We start from the raw sequence: 13,951 nt of genomic DNA, 5'->3' as shown, positions 1-13,951 counted from the left end.
CCCTGGGATCATGACCTGAGCCGAAGGCAGACGCCCATAACTGAGCCACCCAGGTGCCCCATAAATTGTTTTTTTTAACAATGATCATCCATTATCAGAAAAATAAAATATGCCTATATAATTTATTTTAAATAAAGGCATTGAGTGACTTGCCCATATCCATTCAACTAACTGTGGAGCCAGAACTTGAACCCTGGACCTATGACAACTCCAAATTCATGCTCTTGTCCCCACGAGAACCTACAGAGGTAAGAAGGCTTTGGGACATGTTAAAATCAAGGGTAGACAGAGACCAGTCTGGAAAGTTCCCTGAGCAGACAGAACCAGCTTAGTCATGCAGACAAAGCTTAATTTAGCTTATTATGCAAGACTAACTTGACCTGGATTATCTCTTGCTTGTGCCTCTGGAAATGATAAGCAAAACTTGAACTGTTTCCCAGATTGATATGAGGGAACCACTGAAAATTATAGTATTGTAACCAATTGGTGTGAAGAATAAACAATCACTGCTTTGTCACTATAATAACCTGCTTTATAGCAATATACTCCTGAGCCTCATTCCATGTTTTGGTTCAAGTGCTCCCAGTTTGCAAACTGCCTTTTTGGTGTGTGCACAATAAATTTTTTCCTATTTACTGCTTCAGTGCTTCATTGGTTTTACTTCGGCTATTTTGAACCTTTGACAGAGGGCATAGGAGCTGAACTCCCATCCGTGTCAGGCCATCTCTCTCTGCAGTATTCCTGGAAGGCAGACAGCTAGCATCTGCTTGAATACTTCTGGTAATGGGGAGCTCATTACCTTTCTTGGCAGCTTGCCCCATCGTTGGCCACCTGCTTATTAGGATTTTCCTCCACTAAATGAGGAGAAATCAGTCCCTCCTAAGTTCTGTCCTTGAGTTCCAGATACTCCGAGAGGAGGCGGCCAAGTTGAGTTTAGGCCAAAAGGATGGGCTGGCTTGCACTGGCCTCTAAGGAGAGATCTCAGATGTGGGTCCAGCAGGGTCGTCACTGCTTCGTGGGGAAGGGAGCCCTAATCTGCCCTCCACCCCACTCCCGCCACCTCCACTGCCCAACCCATCCCTCAGACTGACCCAGGTAAATCTCACTTGCTTGATGTGCACGGACGGCCTCCCTGATTGGCTGTGGGGTCACAGCTGCAAAAATGTTTGAATTTCCATTCATGGGAAGGCCTCCCATCGCTGAAAGGATAATCATCTCCTTGCTGTGCTGACAGGTTCCCATCTGGTGAGGGCTGAACGCTGTGTCATTAGAAAAGGCAAGCTTCTGGCCCGGCTTTGACAGATTCGCTCAGCGAATCTAAGGGGAAAAAAAGACATTGCTGGGGGTAGGGACTGGGGGTCGGGGAAGGGGAGAGGCAGAGAGAGAAGAAGAGGAAGAATCTGGGATGCTAATGAATTCCTTGTGATCTCACTCTCCTTATTCCACTACGTGCTCCTTTGCAAAAACCAACGGGGCCACTTCGCCAGCCCGAGCCTGAAATGTGCCCAGGGACACAGGACCCCGAGCCCGAGGACAGCCCGTGATACGCTGGCTGCCTGCTCATGGCTGAAAGCCGAGAACAGAAAACAAGAGGAGCGATCTGCTAAAGGGACCCCCCACTCCCTTGACATTGTACTTCAGGGGCCTGCTTTCCCGGCCTGCCCCCCTCCCAGTGACAACAGAACCATGAACTCAGAACATCTACAGCCAAGGGAATTGGCATCGCGGGACCTTACCACGGCCTCTTCCCTCCTCTCCTTGCCACTTTCACTATCAAAGCATAATAAAAGAAATGCCCTTGGGGCGCCTGGGTGGCTCAGTCGGTTAAGGGGCTGCCTTCGGCTCAGGTCATGATCCCAGGGTCCTGGGATCGAGTCCCTCATCGGGCTCCCCATTCTGCAGGGAGCCTGCTTCTCCCTCTGCCTACTTGTGTTCTCTCTCTATCTCTCTGTCAAATAAATAAATAAAATCTTTAAAAAAGAAAAGAAAAGAAAAGAAAAGAAATACCCTTTAGGAGTTTGAGTAAAGGGTCTGAAGCCTATCGTTTGACCCCCAGGCCCCCAGGTCGGGTAGCGAAGCTGTGGCAGGCCCCGTGCGGTCAAGACGGCAGGCCTGCCATCCACCAGCAGCCACGACTGGCCCTGAAAGTAGGCATCACCGGCACAGGGAGGCTCAAGCAAACCCCTAGTGGCATTACTGATCGCCAGCCGCGTCCCGGGCTCCGCCCCCAGGGCTTTGTACACTTCCAACACATTTGTGAACCAGGATTTATCCTTAATCACCCTTTAGAAACGTGGAAAGTGGGCTGAGAAGAATTAAATGACCAGATTACCTAGCCAAAAAATAGCAGAGGGTGGATTTGAACCCAGCTCTCCCAGGTCTGCCATGCTATAAGATCTGTGCTTTAAACAACAAAACCCAGTTTTTATTATGGAACATTTCCAACATACAAAAAAGGCATCACGAACCAGTGCCATGAACAGCCACATACCCATACACCAGGTCATAACGATTATCAGCACAGGGCTCCTGTTCCTGCTCTGTGCTCACCCATCCTCCTTTACTGGGTTATTATTTTTTAAAGATTTTATTTGACAGAGAGAGACACAGCGAGAGAGGGAACACAAGCAGGGGGAGTGAAAGAGGGAGAAGCAGGCTCCCCGCCGAGCAGGGAGCCCGATGAGGGGACTCGATCCCAGGACCTTGGGACCATGACCTGAGCCGAAGGCAGATGCTTAATGACTGAGCCACCCAGGCGCCCCTACTGGGTTATTTTGAAGCAAACATTAGACCTCATGTCATTTTATCCATTAATAGTTCAGTTTGTATCTCTAAAAGAGAAAGATCCTCCAAATCTGTGCTCTTGACTCCCTCAAAATATTGACCCTGAGTGAGAGATTATCACAGAAAAACTGCAAGATTTCCACCACCCCCAGGGGGAAGTGAAGCATTCCCTGGCTGCCTGTGGCATTCCATCATAATTTGGGGAGACTACAGTCACTATCTGCTAAGTCTAAGAATGCGCACCTGGTAGCCCAACACCAGGATGACCTGCTCACCTGGCCACATGGCCAGACCTTTCCTGCCGGTTAACCCTAGTAACCTCTAGCTAAAGAAAACGGCACCTAACCAGTCTCTTCCAGAACACATTACTGTGTTGGCTGTCCAATGCACGTAGAATACCATTAACATCTATTCAACACATCTACTATGTGTCAGACGCTGACCTAGGAGTTCTTATGTGTCAGGAACCTAATCCTTGATTTTTTTTTAAATTTTGATTTGATTTTTGTGGTTCCAATTTCCATGTGGTTTGGAATCTCATCTTAAACTGAAATATTATGAAAGGGACTATATATAATCCCTTCAAGGGTTGGATTCAACAATCAGCAGTATTTCTTGAGAAAGTGTGTGTGCACGTGCATGTGTAGATCACCCCGTGAGTCACCCCGGAAGTACCAAGAGGAAGAAATGGCTCGGTATTGAAGTCTGCAGATACTTTATTAACCTCCTTTTCTCATGCCACAGGGCTTGCGGTCCCCGTCCTGAGAAGTCTAGTAGGGTGGATAAGACAAAGTACACAGATAAGCAGATCTCCAAGGCAGAACACACCAACTGCCACAGCAGATGTAAAAATAACACGTCGTGGGAGTTGAAAGGTGACAGCAGTAATGGGTGACCTGGAGAACTCAGGAAAGCATTGGTGGCACGTGAGATTTGGAATGTTCCCCAGGACTCTGTGAGGTTTGCTCTACACGCCATGTACAACAGACTAAAGAGGCCACACTGGGTCTACTCTCAGCTTCTCCTCAGCACGAGAGTGGTGCTAGTCCTAGCCAAGGGTCCCTGGCTCTGGGTCCATCTGCATTCTTCCTTCTTGAGCTGGAGCTGCCCCCTAACCTCTCTGGGCTGTCCCCCCTTACTGTGGAAGCCTGGTTGCTGCTGGTGACGGCTCTCCATCTCCAGTTGCTGACCCCAGAAGGCTGGGTGATGCTGTCGCTCTCTGCGTCTCCAGCACAAGGTTCGCTCACCGAATCACTGGTTTTCTGTACACTATGTGGATGTCAAAGGGGTCTGAAGACCATCGGAGGAAAGAGTTATGCCTCCTGGAGTCAGGGCTGAAAATAGACCCATGGTTAGGAATGTTACAGGCAGAGGTGTTGGGGGAATGGAACTATAAGCAGAAAGGCACAGAGGCAGGAACAGAGTGCTTTCAGAGAGCCCCACTTAGAGGGTGGGCTGTGGGGGAAGACAGACCTTGGGGGCGCATCTGGAGGAACAGGCTGGGCACTTGATGAAAATCCATAAATACATACCGAGGAGGAACAGAGATAATGGAGAGCAAATGAAGGGACCTGGAAGAATTATCACCAGACCTTAGGAATGTTCCTCTGGCACAGCAAGTATCATGGACTGGAATGGAGGGTAAAAACAGAGGCCAGATCAGCTAGAAGGCCCAGGGTGTACGCTCTTCTGCGCACTTACCATGGCCCCTGGCTGGAATGTAAGCCTTCAATTGGCTCTCATTATTTTGGGGAGTGGGCCTGCACCGCATTCTTTGTTTTCCCAGGGCCTGGCATATAGTAGGTGCTCATTAAATATTAATGCCTGGCACATAGTAGGTGCTCAATAAATATCTGTTGAAAGAAAGAAATAGAGAGGGAGGGAGAGGGGGAAGGAAGTAAGAACTAAAGCCAAACCTGTGATATGCTATGAAGAGGGCTTGGGGAGAGACAATGGAGGCCTTTCTGCAGCGGTGGAGGAGTTAGAAGTGGGAAAGTGTCGGGGGGGTGGGGGGTAGCCACAGATCAGTCAGTAAGAGCATCCGGGGCCTGGCGAGTGGCAGGAAAGCAAAAACCGAGGAACCTAGGATGACCTGGAGAATAATGGGGCCATTAACAGAAATAAGACAACCAGGAGGAGAAGCAGGTCGGCGAGAAAAGGCAGTAAAAGGATGATTTTCATTTGGACACTTGGAGTTTCAGGTGCCCCCAAAAGCCGTCCGGTCTGCATGTAGAGGAAGCTCGGGAAGGAGCTGGGTGCGAAAAGTAGGGGCTGCCGAGGCATCCGCAGAGAGGATCTAGCGGTAACCCTGGGAGTGGGGGAGATCGCGGGGCAGGGAAGGGAGAAGACCAGAGGCCCCGGGCGCAGAGGCTCGAGGAACGCCAGCACCACGGGAAGGGGACAGCGGCTGTTGGAGACGCAAGAGGGAAACCGGGAAGGTGCCGCCTGGCGCCGCCGAGGGGCCGGTTTCAAGGGGGAGGTGACCAGCAGGACCAGATGCTTCAGAGGTCCGGTGGGACGAGGTCTGAAAACGAGCGCGCGGGATTTGGCAGCAGGAGGTCACCAGAGCCCTCCGAGGGCGCAGCGACGGCGACGCTCCGGCGGGGTCCAGATGGCGCCTGGTGAGAAGGGAGTGGGCGGCGAGGGCCCGGAGGCGGCCGCGAAAGCGCTCTTGGAAGGGCCCTGGCAGCCACGCGGAGAAGAAAGGCAGGACCACTGCGGGAAGGGAGGAGGGCTGGAGGAAGACGGGCTTTGGGAATGGGTACGAAGAGAACAGACTTGTAGGCGGGAGAGAGAGAAGCGGTGAGGTGTACAGGAGGGTGACCGAGGGCATTGGGGGGGGGGCAAAGCAAAACCCCAGAGGAGGGGAGAAATCAAGGGAGTATATATTTTGGAAAAGCCTACCAATCAAAGCAGCACATAAGTGATAACAATAAGTCCTTACATTGAAAAGCAGTGAAATGCAATCTACAGAGCCTTTTAATGTGCTTTCTCTCCTTTAATCCTTGTGAGGGGCATATTATTATCTCTGCTAAAATATAAGGAGGTTAAATGACTCACCCAAGATCACACATCTAATAAACAGAAGAACCCAGGATCAGAAAGTCCATCATGAGACATTTATTGATCAAATATGGGCTGTAGCAGCACTGTGCTCGGTGCCAAAGATTCCCAAAGAGAACAGAAATGGATCCTGCCCTCCGAGGAGCTCACAACCCAGGAGACTGGCCTCCATGCTACTGACCAATATGCTCCAAGACAGAACTGTGCTCAGACCGAGGAAGGGAGAGGGGTACGACCCAAGGGAGGCTTTTCCGAATTGGTGATGTTGAGCTGAGTGTGGAAGGATAAACAGGAATGAGCTGGTGGACAAGTAGGCTGACAAGGGGAAAGGTATTCCCAGCAAAGGAGATTGGCGTGCAAGAGCCCGGAGCCTTTGGAAGCTAAGAGCAATTCACTGTGCAGGGACACAGGGTAGGTATGGCAAGGTACAGCAGAGGCATGTGCCAACTCCAGGGTGGGGGAGCATGGCATGCTACCCTGAGGATCTCTAGTCATATCCTTAAGGTGAGAGCACCAGCAAAGGGTTTTAAGCAAGGGAATGATATCAGATTTGCGTTCTAGCACAATCACTCTGGAGGACCCCTGGAGCCACCCCAGGATGGGTTAGAGCAAGATATTATGGGAAGCAGGGACACCAGTTAAGATGCAAATGTAGTGGCCTAGGCAAGAAAGGATGAAGCCAGCCTGGATGGGGCTGTGGCCTTTTTTAATGGACTAGAGGACGAATATTCCTATGTATGTGATGAAAAAACTGGCCAGCCTTAGAGGAGGAAGGAGAGGAGGAAATATGGAAATGGAAGGGTCTAGGATGACTCCCAGCTTCTGGTTTGAACAGAAGCAGGAAGAGAAGCAGATATTGGTTGGAGGTGGGGTGTTGAGTTCAGGACATATTGGGTTGAGAAACCCACAGATATCCAGGTGGAGGTGCTCGGTAGGTAGTTGGATATGGGATTTGGGGCTCCTGGGGAGGCTGACCTGAAGATCTATCTTTGTGCATCACAGCATAAGGCAGTGGTTGGAACCACAGATGGGGGTGAGTATTTGGCTGGGGGAGAGAAAATGGTCTCTCACACAGCCTTCAGGAGCATTGGCACTTAAGAAGTAGGTGGATGAGAAGGGGCCCCTGAGAAGGAGGTCAGAAGGAGAGGCCATAGAGGTAGGGGAGAAAAAAAGGAGAAAAGGATGCTCCAGAAGATGCTGAGATACAATGGGTCACCTGGGAAGATGCTACGGAGGACTAGAATACCATCTTCATTCCTTTTCAGGGGGAGAGGAGATGACTCCCTCTGGGTCGGTCTGAGAAGCTTTTAGGAAACAGAAGGAAAGTGAGAAAAAGAAAAGCCCTTTCGAGCTGAGAAGTAGAAAGAGAGGGTTAAGCCACCTCGTCTCCTCTTTGCCGTGTTTTCTTGACTCTGGCTGCAATAATCAGTGCATTCATAGAAAATAAAGCATGTTATTTGATGACATGTGGAGAATCAGATGTTCAAAATGTTTCAGTGACGTGCTTCGAAACCAGACATGCTAAAAATGGAGACCATCCAATGTGATCATGCTGTCCTTAAAAATATTCCTTTGATAAACATTAAACTGTTCTCTTTACCAGAAATGTTAACAAGGAAAATAAACAGCAGGGCTATTTAGGAGTATTTCAAAATTGAATTTTAAACCATAAAAGAAAACAAGAGGCAAAAAACAGAACAAATCAAATCCAAAACTGCATGAACATTGCAGACTTCAGTTGCCCTTGAAATCTTTTTCTCTAACATTATATAATTCTTCATCAGCCCAAGCTATCAGGTTCACATGCTAAAATTCAGTGAGTAGGTGTCATACTCAAAGGACAGGATACTGAGAGGGAAACATGATATAAAGAGATGGGAAAAGGGTTGACACATAAAGGCCTGAGGATTTTCTAGAGGAACTTTAAGAATATTATTGATACACATTCCATAGAAACCATACTTCACATTTTGCATTTTGGTCTTTTCCTGGGCCAGCAATATGCGGTATGATGCTTCCTCATGAAGCTGGGCAGGGCAATCAGAAACGTAAACAATCGATACACTTACAACCATTCTGGACCCACACCACCATTTTACACTTTCAGTACAGTATTCAGTAAATCACATGAGATATTCAACACTTTATTATAAAATAATAGGCTCTGTGTTTTGCCCAGTTGCAGGCTAATGTAAGTATTCTGTGTACACTTAAGGTAGGCTAGGCTAAGCTATGATGCTCTGTAGGTTAGGTGTATTACATGCATTTTCGACTTAACAGTATTTTCAACTTACCATGGGTTTATCGTGAAGTTTACCCTATTGTAAATGAAGGAAGATCTGGAAATCTAATGCTTCCACCTGGAGGGTTTGCAACCAAAATGGGCTATCTTGGTTATTGGTACCACATGAAAGTAAAACTAACTCTTGAGAATATGTACCCAAAGCTGGGCCCCGCACAAGTTTGTAGCCCATATGTGTATTAGTTGTTTGATCTGAAAAGCCTTCAGCAGAAAATTTAACAGAAAGGAGTCCTAAGTGCCTGAAGTGCTGGAAGAAGCAAATGCAAATCCTCTTTAGATGAACCCACCTTTAGGGCGCCTGGGTGGCTCAGTTGGTTAAATGACTGCCTTCGGCTCAGGTCATGATCCTGGAGTCCTGGGATCGAGTTCCATATCGGGCTCCTTGCTCAGCAGGGGGTCTGCTTCTCCCTCTGACCCTCCCCCCTCTCATGTGCTCTCTCTCTCATGCTCTCTCTCAAATAAATAAATAAAATCTTTTAAAAAAATAGATGAACCCACCTTTATCTCAGGGTCCCCCCAAAAATTCCACAGGTAAAGTTTTAAGAAATGTAAGCTCACAGTAAAAATCATAAAACCCAAGGAAACAAGGCACCACGAGCAAGAGAAGCTGAAACACAGACTGCAGATTCAGATGTACCAGACTTCAGATATAGGAATTATTAGAAACTTGATATAAAATAACTATTTTAGAGCTTTTAAGAAATAAAAAAAGGATTCAAAGGAGTAAATGAGACTGCAAAAATGATCAAGCAGTTTGCAAAAAGTAAAATTCTGGAAATGAAGGGTGCTTGGGTGGCTCAGTCTCTCTCAAATAAATAAAATCTTTAAAAAATATTCTGGAAATGAGAAATGTAATAATTAAAACATAAAACTCAGTGGACAGATTTAATAGCAGACAGACACAGTGAAAAGGGAATTCATGAGCTAGAAGACATCTGAAGAAATGTTTCGGGCTGAGCACAGCGAGACCAAAAAAATGGGAAATGGAAGGATACTCAGATTCAAGAATCCCAGTGAATCCCTACTAGAAATAAAAGGAAATTGCATTCCAACACATCATAATAAAATTGCAGAACACCAAAGACAGACTCTAGATTGTAAATGCAGAGAGAAAAGTCAGATAACTTCAAAGCTGCAGCAATTAGACTGATAGCTGATATCTTAAGAGCAACAATAGAAGTAAAAAGATAATGGAATTCACTGGGCTGAGAAGAAATTGCAATCAACCTAGAATTCTATACCCACTGAAAATCTATAAAGAACAAAGGTGAAGGGTGCTGGGCTGGCTCAGTCAATAAAGCACAGAGCTCTTAATCTCTGGGGTTGTGAGTTCAAGCCCCATGTTGGATGTGGACCCTAGTTAAAAAAAAAAAAAACACAAAGGTGAAAAGAAGGAATTTCAAACAAAAACTAAAAACATTTGCTACTAAAGAGCATCACCTAAGGAAATTTCAAAGTATGTTTTTTGTCTTTTTTTGTTTTTTGGGAGTTTTTTGAGAGAGACAAAGTGTGTGAGCAGGTGCATGCAATCTGGTACGGGGGGCAGAGGGAGAAGGAGAGAGAATCTTTTTTTTTTTTTAAAGATTTTATTTATTTGACAGAGAGACACAGTGAGAGAGGGAATACAAGCAGGGGGAGTGGGAGAGGGAGAAGCAGGCTTCCCGCCGAGCAGGGAGCCTGATGTGGGGCTCGATCCCAGGACCCTGGAACCATGACCTGAGCCGAAGGCAGACGCTTAACGACTGAGCCACCCAGGCGCCCCAGGAGGAGAGAGAATCTTTTTTTTTTTTTTTTAAGATTTTATTTATTTATTGGACACAGAGAGAAAGACTGTGAGAGAGGGAACACAAGCAGGGGGAGTGGGAGAGGGAGAAGCAGGCTTCCTGCTGAGCAGGGAGCCCGATGTGGGGCTCGATCCCAGGACCCCGGGATCATGACCTGAGCCGAAGGCAGACGCTTAACGACTGAGCCACCCAGGCGCCCCGAAGGAGAGAGAATCTTAAGCAGACTCCACGCTCAGCATGGACTTCAAGGCGGGGTTCAATCTCACCACCCTGAGATCATGACCTGAGCCAAAATCAAGAGTCAGACGCCCAACCAAATGAGCCACCCAGGTGCCCCTCAAAGTATGTATTTCAAGTGGAAGAAAAGTAATCTCAGATGGAAGGAATGAGATAAAGGAAGGAGTGAAAAGAGACAAAAGTAGTAAAATAATGAATCAGATATAGACCATCTATTTTACTGATTGACTATACACTGTTTAAAACTACAATAAAGTCCCATGGCATTGAAAAACTAACAGAAGGCTATCTGCTGTCCTCTGGCCCCCGGGGTTGCTGTATAGGTCCAGCCATGGTTCTGTGCTATCCCATGGCCATAGATCTCAACCAGGGGCACGAGGTGACCAAGAACGTGAGCAAGCCAACACACAGCTGTGGCCTCGGGTGCCTCATCAGGCACACCACGTTCCTGTGGGACATCATCCAAGAGGTGTGCAATGTTACTCTAAATGGTACATGAACTGCACACCAGGGAGCTGCTCAAGGTCTCCAAGGACAGGCAGGCCTTCAAGTTCATCAAGAAAACAGTAGAGACACCTATCTGTGCCAAGAGGAAACAAGAGAACTGAGCAGTGTCCTGGCCACCGTGAAGAAAGCACCTGCCGAGGGGACCAAGCCCCCTCCCCACTGTGCGTAATAAAAGCTTCACAGAAAAAACAAACTAGTAGCCCAGTAACACACAGCCCGGTAACACGTAAGTCAGAAGATGGGTGATGGGAATTACAGTGTTTTAACGTTCTTACAGTGTTTGGAAGAAGGCAAAAGAATGAAGATCCGCTTTGGATGAGTTAAGTAGGCAAAGATACATTTTTAGATCAAGTGCTTAAAGTCTGAGAATAGAATACTTAGCTTCCGCACTAATAGAGGAAGACACATGAAGTGATAAAAAGTAATTTTAAAAAAGTTAGAAGAGGGATAAGCATCAAAAGGGAGAACCAAATATAGTTGACCCTTGAACGATGCGGGACTTAGGGGCGCTGACTCCCCATGCAGTCAAAAATCCACATATAGGGGCTCCTGGGCGGCTCAGATGGTTAAGGGAGTCTGCCTTCGGCTCAGGTCATGATCCCAGGTCCTGGGATCGAGCCCCACATTGGGCTCCTGGCTCAGCGGGGAGTCTGCTTCTCCCTCTCCCCCTGCTCATGCTCTCTCTCTCTCTGTATCTGTGTCTCAAATGAATAAAATAAAATCTTAAAAAAAAAAATCCACATGTAATTTTTGACTCCCCCAAAACTCAACTACTAATAATCTACTGTTGACCGGAAACCTGAATGATAACATGAACAGTCTATTAATACTTATTTTTTGACTTGTGTCACTTCTACGCTAGAATATTTAATTTCCAATGTGAGACCATCCAGTCCTCACTTCTGCTGTGATGGTCATGGAATCATGTTGAAATGGAACCTCCATCTGCCTGGGTCCCCGAGTCACTAAATGAGCAACTAGCATTGGACATATAATGTGACCAAGAAATAAATCTTTGTTGTTCAAAAAAAAAAAAAAACCCACTTATTTTTTATATGTATTATATACTGTATTCTTACAATAAAGTAAACTAGAGAAAAGAATATATTATTAAGAAAATAAGGAAGAGAGGGCGCCTGGGTGGCTCAGTTGGTTAAGCGACTGCCTTCGGCTCAGGTCATGATCCTGGAGTCCCGGGATCGAGTCCCGCATCGGGCTCCCTGCTCGGCAGGGAGTCTGCTTCTCCCTCTGACCCTCCTCCCTCTCATGCTCTCTGTCTCTCATTCTCTCTGTCTCAAATAAATAAATAAAATCTTAAAAAAAAAAAAAAGAAAAGAAGGAAGAGAAAATATATTTACAGGACTGTACTATTTAAAAAAAAGAACATGTGTAAGTGGAATCACATACTTCAAACCCATGTTGTTTGAGGGTCAACTATAAACAACAATTTAAAAACGAAAAATAGGGGCACCTGGCTGGCTCAGTCAGTAAAGCATGTGACTCTTGATCTCAGAGTCATGAGTTCGAGGCCCACTTTGGGTGTAGCGATTACTTAAATAAATAAACTTTAAAAAAAATAAAGAAAAAAATAATTTATTAGCAATGTGCAATGCAATAGATGCTGCAGTTAAAAGATTGTCAGAGTAGAGAAAAACCCAGCTCTATACAGTTTATTAAAAAACCCACCTAGGGCGCCTGGGTGGCTCAGTTGGTTAAGCGACTGCCTTCGGCTCAGGTCATGATTCTGGAGTCCCGGGATTGAGTCCTGCATCAGGCTCCCTGCTCAGCAGGGAGTCTGCTTCTCCCTCTGATCCTCTCCCATCTCATGCTCTCTCTCTCTGTCTCATTCTCTCTCTCAAATAAATAAATAAAATCTTAAAAAAAAAACAAACCCACATAGAACATAAGGATACAGAAAGATTGAAATCAAAAGAATGGGAAAGACACACTAAGTAAACACTAAGTAAAAGAAAGCTGATATAACTATGTAAGTATCAGACAAAATGTACTTGAAAGCAAAAAAAAAATGTTATTAAGTAAAAATATTATTAGATCACTATACATATAATGATAAAAAATATATTGCAAAAACTGACAGACCAAAAGTGGAGGCTGAAAATCTATCATGATAATGGGAGATAGTAAGCAATACCACCCTTCAGTGACCAATAAACCAAGCAGGCAAAAAAAAAATCGGTAAGTATTTATGAAATTTGAATAGCACCATCACCAAGCTTAATTTAATGGAAGTACGTATAACAATGTCAAAGCAATATTCCAAAACTGTACAAGGACAGAATGTGGAAAAAATATTATACACCAAGTTCATTCACAAATATAGATGCAAATATGATAAGTAAAATATTAACAAACTTGCCAGCAATATTTAAAAAGATAGTAGGTTATTACCAAGTTGGATTTATCCCAGGAATGCCTTATAGATTTAATATTAAGAAATCAACTAATTATTCAGTCTTTTAGGTGTGATAATATATTGTGTTTTTGTAGGAAAATGTCCTTACACTTAGGAGCTACATGCTGAAGTATTTCATGGGTGGCGTGTAATGATATCTGCAGGTTACCTTCAAATGGTTAAGAAAAAAAAATATATATATATTAAATTTATACACATGTATGTATAGATGATAGATATGATACATAGATAAGGCAAAAATAATAAAATGTTAACGATTTTTGTACGTAAGTCATAGATATATGTGTGTTCATTGTACTATTCTTTCAACTTTTATGTACAGTGGAAATTATTCATAATGAAAAATTATAAAAAAGAAAACCAAGTAATGAAATTTATCGCATTAACTGAGTAAGGGAAAAAGTCTGACAAAATTGAACATCCATTAATGATTTAAAAAAAAACTATTAGCAAACATAATGGTGGTATATAAAGATCATTTCTGGGGCACCTGGGTGGCTCAGATGGTTAAGCATCTGCCTTCAGCTCAGGTCATGATCCCAGGGTCCTGGGATCGAGCCCCACATCGAGGCCCACATCAGGCTCCTGGCTCAGCGGGGAGCCTGCTTCTCCCTCTCTGTCTGCCTCTGCTCATGCTCTCTCTTTCTTTCTGTGTCTCTGTATCTCAAATGAATAAATAAAATTTAATAAATAAATAAGTATAATTTCCTTCAAGGCTGGAAACAAGATAAAAATGGATATTGTACTGGAGACCAGCAGAGTAAAAGCAAGTATAAAAATTGGAATGAAAGAAACAAAACTGTCATTATTCATAGATAATAGGATTATTTACTTGAAAAT

At 45.1% G+C, this 13,951-nt stretch overlaps 1 pseudogene; it reads left to right on the top strand.

Moving 5' to 3' along the window:
• Positions 1-10,501: 10,501 nt before the first annotated feature.
• Positions 10,502-10,846, top strand: LOC118025141 (annotated as a pseudogene).
• The last annotated feature ends 3,105 nt before the right edge of the window (positions 10,847-13,951 follow it).

The sequence above is a fragment of the Mirounga leonina genome, unplaced genomic scaffold, assembly GCF_011800145.1.
Source record: "Mirounga leonina isolate KUSES-001 unplaced genomic scaffold, KU_Mleo_1.0 Mir_200, whole genome shotgun sequence".
NCBI lineage: Eukaryota > Metazoa > Chordata > Mammalia > Carnivora > Phocidae > Mirounga > Mirounga leonina.
This window is presented reverse-complemented; position numbering and strand designations above follow the sequence as displayed.